This window comes from Crassostrea angulata, chromosome 4 (assembly GCF_025612915.1).
Source record: "Crassostrea angulata isolate pt1a10 chromosome 4, ASM2561291v2, whole genome shotgun sequence".
Classification (NCBI taxonomy): Eukaryota; Metazoa; Mollusca; class Bivalvia; order Ostreida; family Ostreidae; genus Magallana; species Magallana angulata.
The window spans coordinates 1,145,451-1,154,305 of NC_069114.1; positions in this window are offsets into that span (position 1 = coordinate 1,145,451).

Here is an 8,855-nt window from a genome sequence, read left to right on the forward strand (position 1 = left end):
AATGCTACGTTTGAGATCATCAGCAATAACTAAATTTATGCATTTAAGATTGAAAACGGTTGGAAAACAGTTGTAACGGTTGTATTTTATACTTATAAACTACTACACATTCTATCTTAGGCCACAAATTTTACAAACTTCTCCAAAGATTTAAAATATAAAGAATATGGCTTTATTGTTATAGTTTCATGTTTCATCACATTTCTACTTGAGTGGATTATTCGTAATATCATTTGACACCGAATTTTTCTAAAACTCTAACCTCTGATTGTACTCTGTCACGTTTTTTCACAGTTTACATTTTAGTTAACATGCATAACATCGCCAGTGCTTTCGGCTTTAAGACAGTGGCTTTAATTTGAGACTTCACCTCAGTTAGCTTTCTTAATTTAATTTATATGTACAATTGTATCATCTCTCTCTCTCTCTCTCTCTCTCTCTCTTTCTCTCTCTCTCTCCCTCCCCCTCTCTATTTCTCTCTCTCTCTATCTCTGTATATAGATATAGTATTTTGATATCAATGTGAAACAGCGAATTGATTTTTCACAATATTTGTTGAGCTCTTTTGAATAGCTGTGACTAAGAAAATTATGCTTAGTCTGATATTACTAGTAATACATTTCTCCGTATTAATACTTTTCCTTTTTATCCCGATTACGACAAAGAGCACACAGGGGGTGTGACGGTCAGCAGAGGATGCTCACTCCTCCTAGACACCTAATTTGTATTTCGTGTAATGGATTTTTGTGATGGTTTGTTAATGTCATTTTTTTTTATTTCTCTCATTGAAATTGGAAAGAACTTTGAATTTCTTTAACATCGAGTTATTTTACAGGTAGAGATATATGAGAAATTAACACTTGATTGTTTAAAAAAGATCCGGTTTGATCAGCAGGCAAAACAGAACATTCTAGAAAAGATGTTCCTTTTGAGTAACGACGAGAAAAAGTTAAAGGTCATTTAAAAGTGGTACTGTGCAGGTAAACGTGTATTTGTAAATTGACTTATATATGAGTGTGGGCATGTTTGTGAATACCACTATTTCTTTATAACATTTCAAAAATTGAAAGTATTCGTTTAGACAGCCAACTAAAATTTGTTTGTTTACAACTGCATGAAAATCATAGAAGAGTTATACATAACACGCTTTTCATTAAAGGTTTCAGTATGTTTATTGAAACTATCAGTGTCTAAAAAGATATGAACAGATTCATTAATTGTTTTAAAAAACATTTGAAAGGATATATGAAAATGATATAATCCATCAGTTAATCACTGAGGTAATTATTTCTTGTTTGAAAGTCAATGAACGACTTTATACACAATGTATTCCTTACATTTTAATTGTTTAGCAAAAAAAAAAAAGGTCTTAAAACACTGAATATAATATTCAAAATAAAAGTTATTTAAAGTGTCGAAGCGTTAAGAAGAACTTGGTGCTTATTGATGATTTGTATGACCATCCATGTAGGAATGATTGCACGTGTGATGATGTGGATATTTTGTGATTCATAATTATATATATAACATCAGTCTAAAATTATCGTGTCTGCGTCTTATCGGTTAACAAAATAAACAAAATAACATAATATGATTCGACTGTAGCTTACTAAAGACTCTTACAAAAATAAATGGCAATGCAAAAATTCATTTGTAATAAAAGAAAACGTTCATCTTGTCAAAGTTGTAACAAGAATTTTACTTTTCTTGTGAATTGTGCGTGTCTTTTAAAATATAAACACACACACTCGATGTCAAGATATAATATTTTGTTACATAATATTTTCAAAAAGAACAAAGGGTTTATTTTACACACGTATTCTCTTGATGCGCAAATCTAGTGACAAAAAAATGAGACCCAGTAAAAAAGTCAGGTTTTTGTCTAGATCTGTAAAGAATGCTTAAGTATCTTTTAAAGGAGGTTTTTTAGGCCATCCCAACCTTGATTCTCGGAATTGAAATAAATATGGTTACTTAGAAAACTAGTGCATTTGAACTTGATTAAAAGGCAATCATGATTTACTGTACGTTTTCATCTAACAGAAATGTGAAAATGATCCAAGATATGTGGATTATCAAATATATACAATAAACAATTTTTAAAAAATCGTACTTGAACTCAATTTAAAGATGGTATAATATTAAGACCGATCAAGTCATCCTTTCGACTGGAGTGCACATTTGAAAACTTCAAATCTATAATACATAAGTGCCGTATAAAGTTACAAAATATACCATTACCTTCTTATATCAAATTTGAAGTTCATGCAACAGACCACCAATAGAGATACACATAATCCCGACAGGAAGAAGATAGTATACAATTAAATTTTATGATTGAAGGACTCAGCAAGATTTCATTTCCCTGAGAACAAGTTTATTTCCCGAAGCGAGGCCTATTCTCTCTCTCTCTCTCTCTCTCTCTCTCTCTCTCTCTCTCTCTCTCTCTCTCTCTCTGTGTGTAGAGAGCTTTATTTGTCAATATGACGAGAGGCACAACAGATTAATTCATCTATTACAATAGGTCTGTAGCTATTTACTTTACCTAAATAGGGGTAAATATGCTTTACAAATTCGTAATTAGTAATTTAATTATCGAATTACTTTAACGTCGTGAAAAAGGTTGATAGACTATACAATACTATATGCAAAAGTAAATCCCATTTCAATATGAGTTAAATGATTTGTTTTTAGATATTATATTAATTTCATACAACTACATGTATGACAGTATAAATGATATAAAGAAGTATCATGCCAATTTTGTGATTATCAGCAATAACTTGATTAATACGATGAAAGTGGTGATCGGTTTAAAACAAACGTTGTTTTTATGACATACGCGGTATATGTAATCTACTATATAATTAATTTAAGACCGCAACTATAAAAAGCTGCAAATGTATAGGATTTATAGAATTACGGAGTCTCTTTTGTTTTAGTTTTAGATTTCAGCAGATAGCTGCTTGAGTGGATAAATCGTGACACTGTTTTTGACCATAGTCTCTAAAGCGAGGTAAAATGTAGGATTCATGTAATCTACATCGTCACACACATTTCTCATGAACCACAAGATGCATGTACATGTTCGTTTACATATCCTGGTCAATCCCTCGGTTCAATAAGTGATTTTTTTTATTTCAATCTCTCTTTACATCAGTTGATTTTCTTATTTAATTTACTCTCTCTCTCTCTCTCTCTCTCTCTCTCTCTCTCTCTCTCTCTCTCTCTCTCTCTCTCTCTCTCTCTCTCTCTCTCTCTTTCTATCTCTCTATTGTTAGATATATTTTTTTTCCAATACGCTGATTGGGACAACGAATTAATTCATTTATCACAATATATGTTTAGTTTTGAACTTTTTCAATTTGTTATACAAATATGCTTTATTCGAATTTGAATTGATTAGAATTTTGGACAGTCATTTTCTCGGTAGAAATCGATAAAAAAATTACATGAAATCATTTTTTTTTTTTGCAAAAGTAGGTAATTTACCGGGAATGTTATCCAGAAAACGAATGATCTTTAGTAAAGACGACTTGCAGTGAAGTAGTGTTACGGTGCAGTTAAATGAAAATTAGCATACTGACCTAAAGTTGATCGCTTACGTACTTTTAAAAACTCTGATAATTTTAATATAATTCATAGACTACAAGCATTTGTAATAAAATAAACAACATTAGATACCATAAAATAAAATCGCGTCTAACAAGTAAATTGCATATGATTTGTAGTACAGCATTGTTGAAGCGTTATGTATGCATTTCGTCATCAAGCAAGTGAAATTGATACTGAATAAATATAAAACACGAAATGAAATCCCATCAAAAAAGCTTCTTTTAATTTCCTTCGATTTTGTTTTGACCAGAAAAATCATCCATGTCATAATAAACGTATCCAAATGTTACAAATGCATTGTCACGCAATTTAGAAATTGGATATCAAGCGAATTTCTATAGCATTGTTTAGTTTAGATGATCAGATTAAATCTTCCCTCATATTGGTTTATCAAGAAAAGCAAAATATCCCAATAGTAGTCGAATGACGTAATGTATATTTAGACCCATAGGAAAATAAATAGAAAACCACAAAAACGTATCCTTTAATAGCCAAAAAAAAGGAAATTTTATCCATACACGATACCATCAGTATTTTTATAAAATTAGAAATCATAACTAGGGACAAAATTACCTTTTGAACAGTGTAGGCTTTTTCTAAATAGTTACAATCGGTGAAGTAGTATCATGTTTTGCAATATTATACTTTTCAACAAAAACAGGTATTTTTGACACACCTGTGGGTTTTTTTTTTCTTGTTGCGAAAAAACGTGTTACACAAAATTTGTAAAATATGATCCAAGAATCATAATATAAAAGATCTGTTAAATATATCAGATTTTACTAATGTCAGTGAACAACGATAAATGTTCAATAGTTCTATATAGGGGGATTAGACGGTGCATCCTAGCCCCATATCTCAAATTTAAATAATATAATTGTTTAGGATCTTTAATGATTTGACATGAATTTGAAACGCATAAACCACCGAAGGGGTTTATATATCAAAATAACCTGAACAGTAAGCTTACATTAATTAAAAAGAGTATTTGTTCGGTTACCTAAATCGTTTACCCAAGAGAGATCGATCATATTAATTCATTGATTAAAGTGCACATTTACATATTTTAAATTAAACCTATATCGGAAGTACAATAAATATTGTTTATACAATGTATACGGTTGCAAAGTGAATCTGACCCTTCTTGTCTAAGAATGTCAGTTCTCAAATTCAAAAAAGACTGTCTACCAATAGTTATACGCTATTGATGTAAAGAAATAAAATGATCGACTACATATATATATATATTTAAAAGTAAGTTTAATGACTTGTTTCTAAATAAGGAATAAGGAATCATTTTTGAGTATTATGAGGGGATAATTTCGGTCGGGGTGTGATCAAATCCAATAAAGCCCGAAGGGCTTTATGATAGATTTGATCACACCCCGACCGAAAATATCATCTCATAATATTCAAAGAATGATTCCTTATTACTTATATTTCTATAATTTTAAGCCATCGTATGATTATATATTTAAATATTAATAAGCAAACTCCGCTGGCGCCTCGATTTGGCGTCATTTGTATTATGGTTTATATAGTACAAAATCGATATGTAGTGTTATCACAGGAAAAGACACTGAAAAATGTAAATATACAGATTTAACAACTGGAAACAAGGTATACATACATTTAGAGTGTGGTGTATAAATAAGTACTAGTATTATGCTAAATTTGAGATAGTTAACGATAGCTTAATGTTGAATTCTATTTTAGTGCAATTGTTTTGATAAAAACATTGTTAATTACTGTACGTATCGTTAACTACCATGTACGTCGGCATATTTCTGCTCGAATAAATGGATTGTGACGCTAACATTCAACTTTCTGTTTATTATGTTTTAAATCATGCGCTTTTATTAAAGAATTTACAAGAATTTTGTTTTCTTATTACATATCAAGGTATAGGATATTCTCGTTTTCACGCTAGAAAACACTTTAGGACGTTTATATGTCTGATAGGTTTTTAATTAAGACATTAAAATGACTTAAGTCAAAGACATTTACAATTTCTTTATACTTATTTAGCAAAAATTATTTATCAAATTGGGTCAACTGGGACTCCAAGGCCTCAAGCGATGCCACTATTATTATGCACATCTATCCCCAGCTGAGTCAATATCCCTAGCCGTACTGCCACCATTACACCCCTGGGGGAGAGACACCTGTCCCTCCCCAGCACATCCTAGTGGACTAAATGGAGATGAAAGACCACAAAGCTGGTCATTCCAGTCAGACTTGAATACCTCCCAGGCAAGTGTATCCCTCCATTGGGCCCCTTCAAAGCCGTCCGGCTCAACTACCATGCCCCCCCCCCCCCCCCTCCGGGACACCCATGCCACTCAAGAACCAGGAACTCTTCTACCCTGACTAAGCAATCCTAGCATTCCCTCCATTGCACAATATAGAAAAAAACAACAATGCAATGACCTACCATAATAATAACATGACACAAACTCAAAACCTACCGCAGTGTCCCCTAAGAACCACGCCGGTCTAAAAAGATCGCTAAAATACCCTGCTCGCAGCGCCAGGAAACGATTTTACTCCTGATGTAAACACGCAGGGATGTTAAGGAAGCATATGGGCAATTTAACGTCTTATTTTGACTTTTTTATTCAAACTCGTTAGACTAAATAACAAATTTGAATCAGGTCAAAAACATAGTATTATCCTTTAAAATAGATGTCAGTGCAATAAAATCGGGTGTTACATTACTGCCACATCGATGCATTATCACCTGACAACTATAAATAACTTACGTATTTTTCTTAACATTAAATAACATAGAACAGCACTACCCCGCTGTTTTCAAAATACAATAAACATACCAAGTGAAGAAAAAACATCTCAGTTTGATGAAAACCGTTGCTGGAATCCTTTGTTATTCCATATTAAACAGTTATTCATCAAGTTCTCAAACACCTTTTCCAACTGTTGTGTAGTTTGCAAGGAAAACGGTATGTTGCATCAAAACAACTCAACACATAGAATTTTAGTAGCACTTTTAAACCTAAGCATTATTCAATCTATCAATAAGTGTAAAATTTGAAGTTCAATATATACGGAAAAGTTTTGTTCTTGTCGGATTTTTATATCGTAAACAACCTTAAAGGAAAACCTGGCAGAGAAATAAAAGTTAAATTACTTACATTTTAGCGAATGATTGATAAAATTAACATCCGTCCCAGTATTCTTATGTTCAATTTTCAATAAATCACAACATAATGTTTAATATTATATATTTTATAATAAGTGTCCTTAGAAATCCTTTTACAATGCTCTCCGATCAAATTACACGACATTCAACTTTCAGTCATGATGCCATCAATGTGTAAATCTACGTAATATAATGTTATTTGTGAAAAAAAAATTGTATTCAGTATTTTTTTGTTCGTTATTTGTCTACTTTTAGTTGATTTAATGTTTGTATGTGTACATAATAACTAAGTTTTTTTGATTTCACAGAATTACATGTAACTTGGATTCCATATGCTTTCTTAACATCCATGCGCAACAACACAAATCTCTTAAGTGACAACGTATATCAAAGGATAACAAAAAAAGGGTAATAGCTGACAAACCAAAAGAACATAAGACAGACAACGTGCATCTGGCCTCGGTCTAGCGAACGGAAACAACACTACACAGATATACGCGGATCTCGAATTCAATTTACATAAAACATTTCCACAAAATACACTTTACTACCGACAGTCTGAAAACATAAGATTTGCAGTTTACAGTTTAAACGTTTTATGCGTGAGTCTTAGCAAAGTGCAAATAAGATGAGGTAGAATTCGTTAAATCGGAGTTCCGTTTGATGTCCAGTTCCTAAAGCTTCTATCTTTTATACCCTGCATTTGTTATGACCAAAAAAATAATCTAGCATAATGTAATATTAAAAAAACCCAATAATCTACGTTATCAATGATTACACATTCAACAAGTATACTTTAAACGTTTGCTACAACAATATACAAGGAAGTGTAGAAATCATGTATAATGTAATAAGTCTTAATCAGTCCTGATATAGAATTGGACATAATGATAATGCAGTTTGTGCCCTTTCTTTGCAAAACTGTATCTTTAATTTGGTAGATGAAAATCATTAATGGTTATTCTTAAGTATTTCAAATGTTATATGTTATCATTGATAAAGGGATTCAAACTCTGATGATGAAGTGGATTTCTTATTGTCAACAACAAAGTGTTGCTTTATGGTACGCCTGAGTATTCTGTTAATTCGCAAACTGTGTTACAGAGGACCTATCAACTGTGTTATTTGTTTAAGACAAGTGAGAAATTTAAAGGTCCTTTTAAAGTATATTTCGTGGGGCATTCCAAACCTTAATGGTGGAATCCAAATAAATAATGTGTCATAGAAACTCACATGCTAGAAGTTAAAAGGCAATTATAAACTATGGTACGTTTTGAATGAAATTCATATCATATTGTCAAATAAATACAATATCAAATCATTCTATAAAAGAATTTGTACTTGACCTCAATTGAAAAAAAAATTATCTACTTTGGTTAGTTCTAAACCACTCATATAGGTTTTATGTAAAGATTACCAAAATTTTATAAGATAAGAATATATTTTTTAGATTGACAGTATTATACACATGAATAAATAACATGCTAAATCGGTGGTCATTAACATGACAGTTAATTTGTTATGCAGTTTAGACGGTAAATGGTTTGAAAACAATACATACCCAGTATATAACATACAAATACACTTCAATTTTACAGCAACAAATGTTAAAAAACAGCTGCAAATGTATCAAATGTAAAAAACTACAGTATCTCAAATCTGCTAGAGCGGACCAATTATGATACTTTTCTTTACCACAATCTCTCGGGCGAGGTAAAACCAAATTATTCAAAGGGGGGTTTGAAATAAACATAATAAATCATGATGCATTTTGGTTGAGTACACCCAAGCAGCCACGGGTTCGTTAACAAACAACAATCGGTGTGTACGCCTTTCTATGCGTTTCTTTAGACAATTAAGATTTCTTATTCCAGTAGATAGGTAAAAGACTCTCTCTCTCTCTCTCTCTCTCTCTCTCTCTCTCTCTCTCTCTCTCTCTCTCTCTCTCTCTCTCTCTCTCTCTCTGGGTCAAACATAAACAATCATGCTTGGGTGCATTTCACTCGTTTAAGTTAAAAAGAAGTCGCAATGTAATTGACACCGACTCCTCTCACAGGAAGATGTAGGTGGTACATGTAGA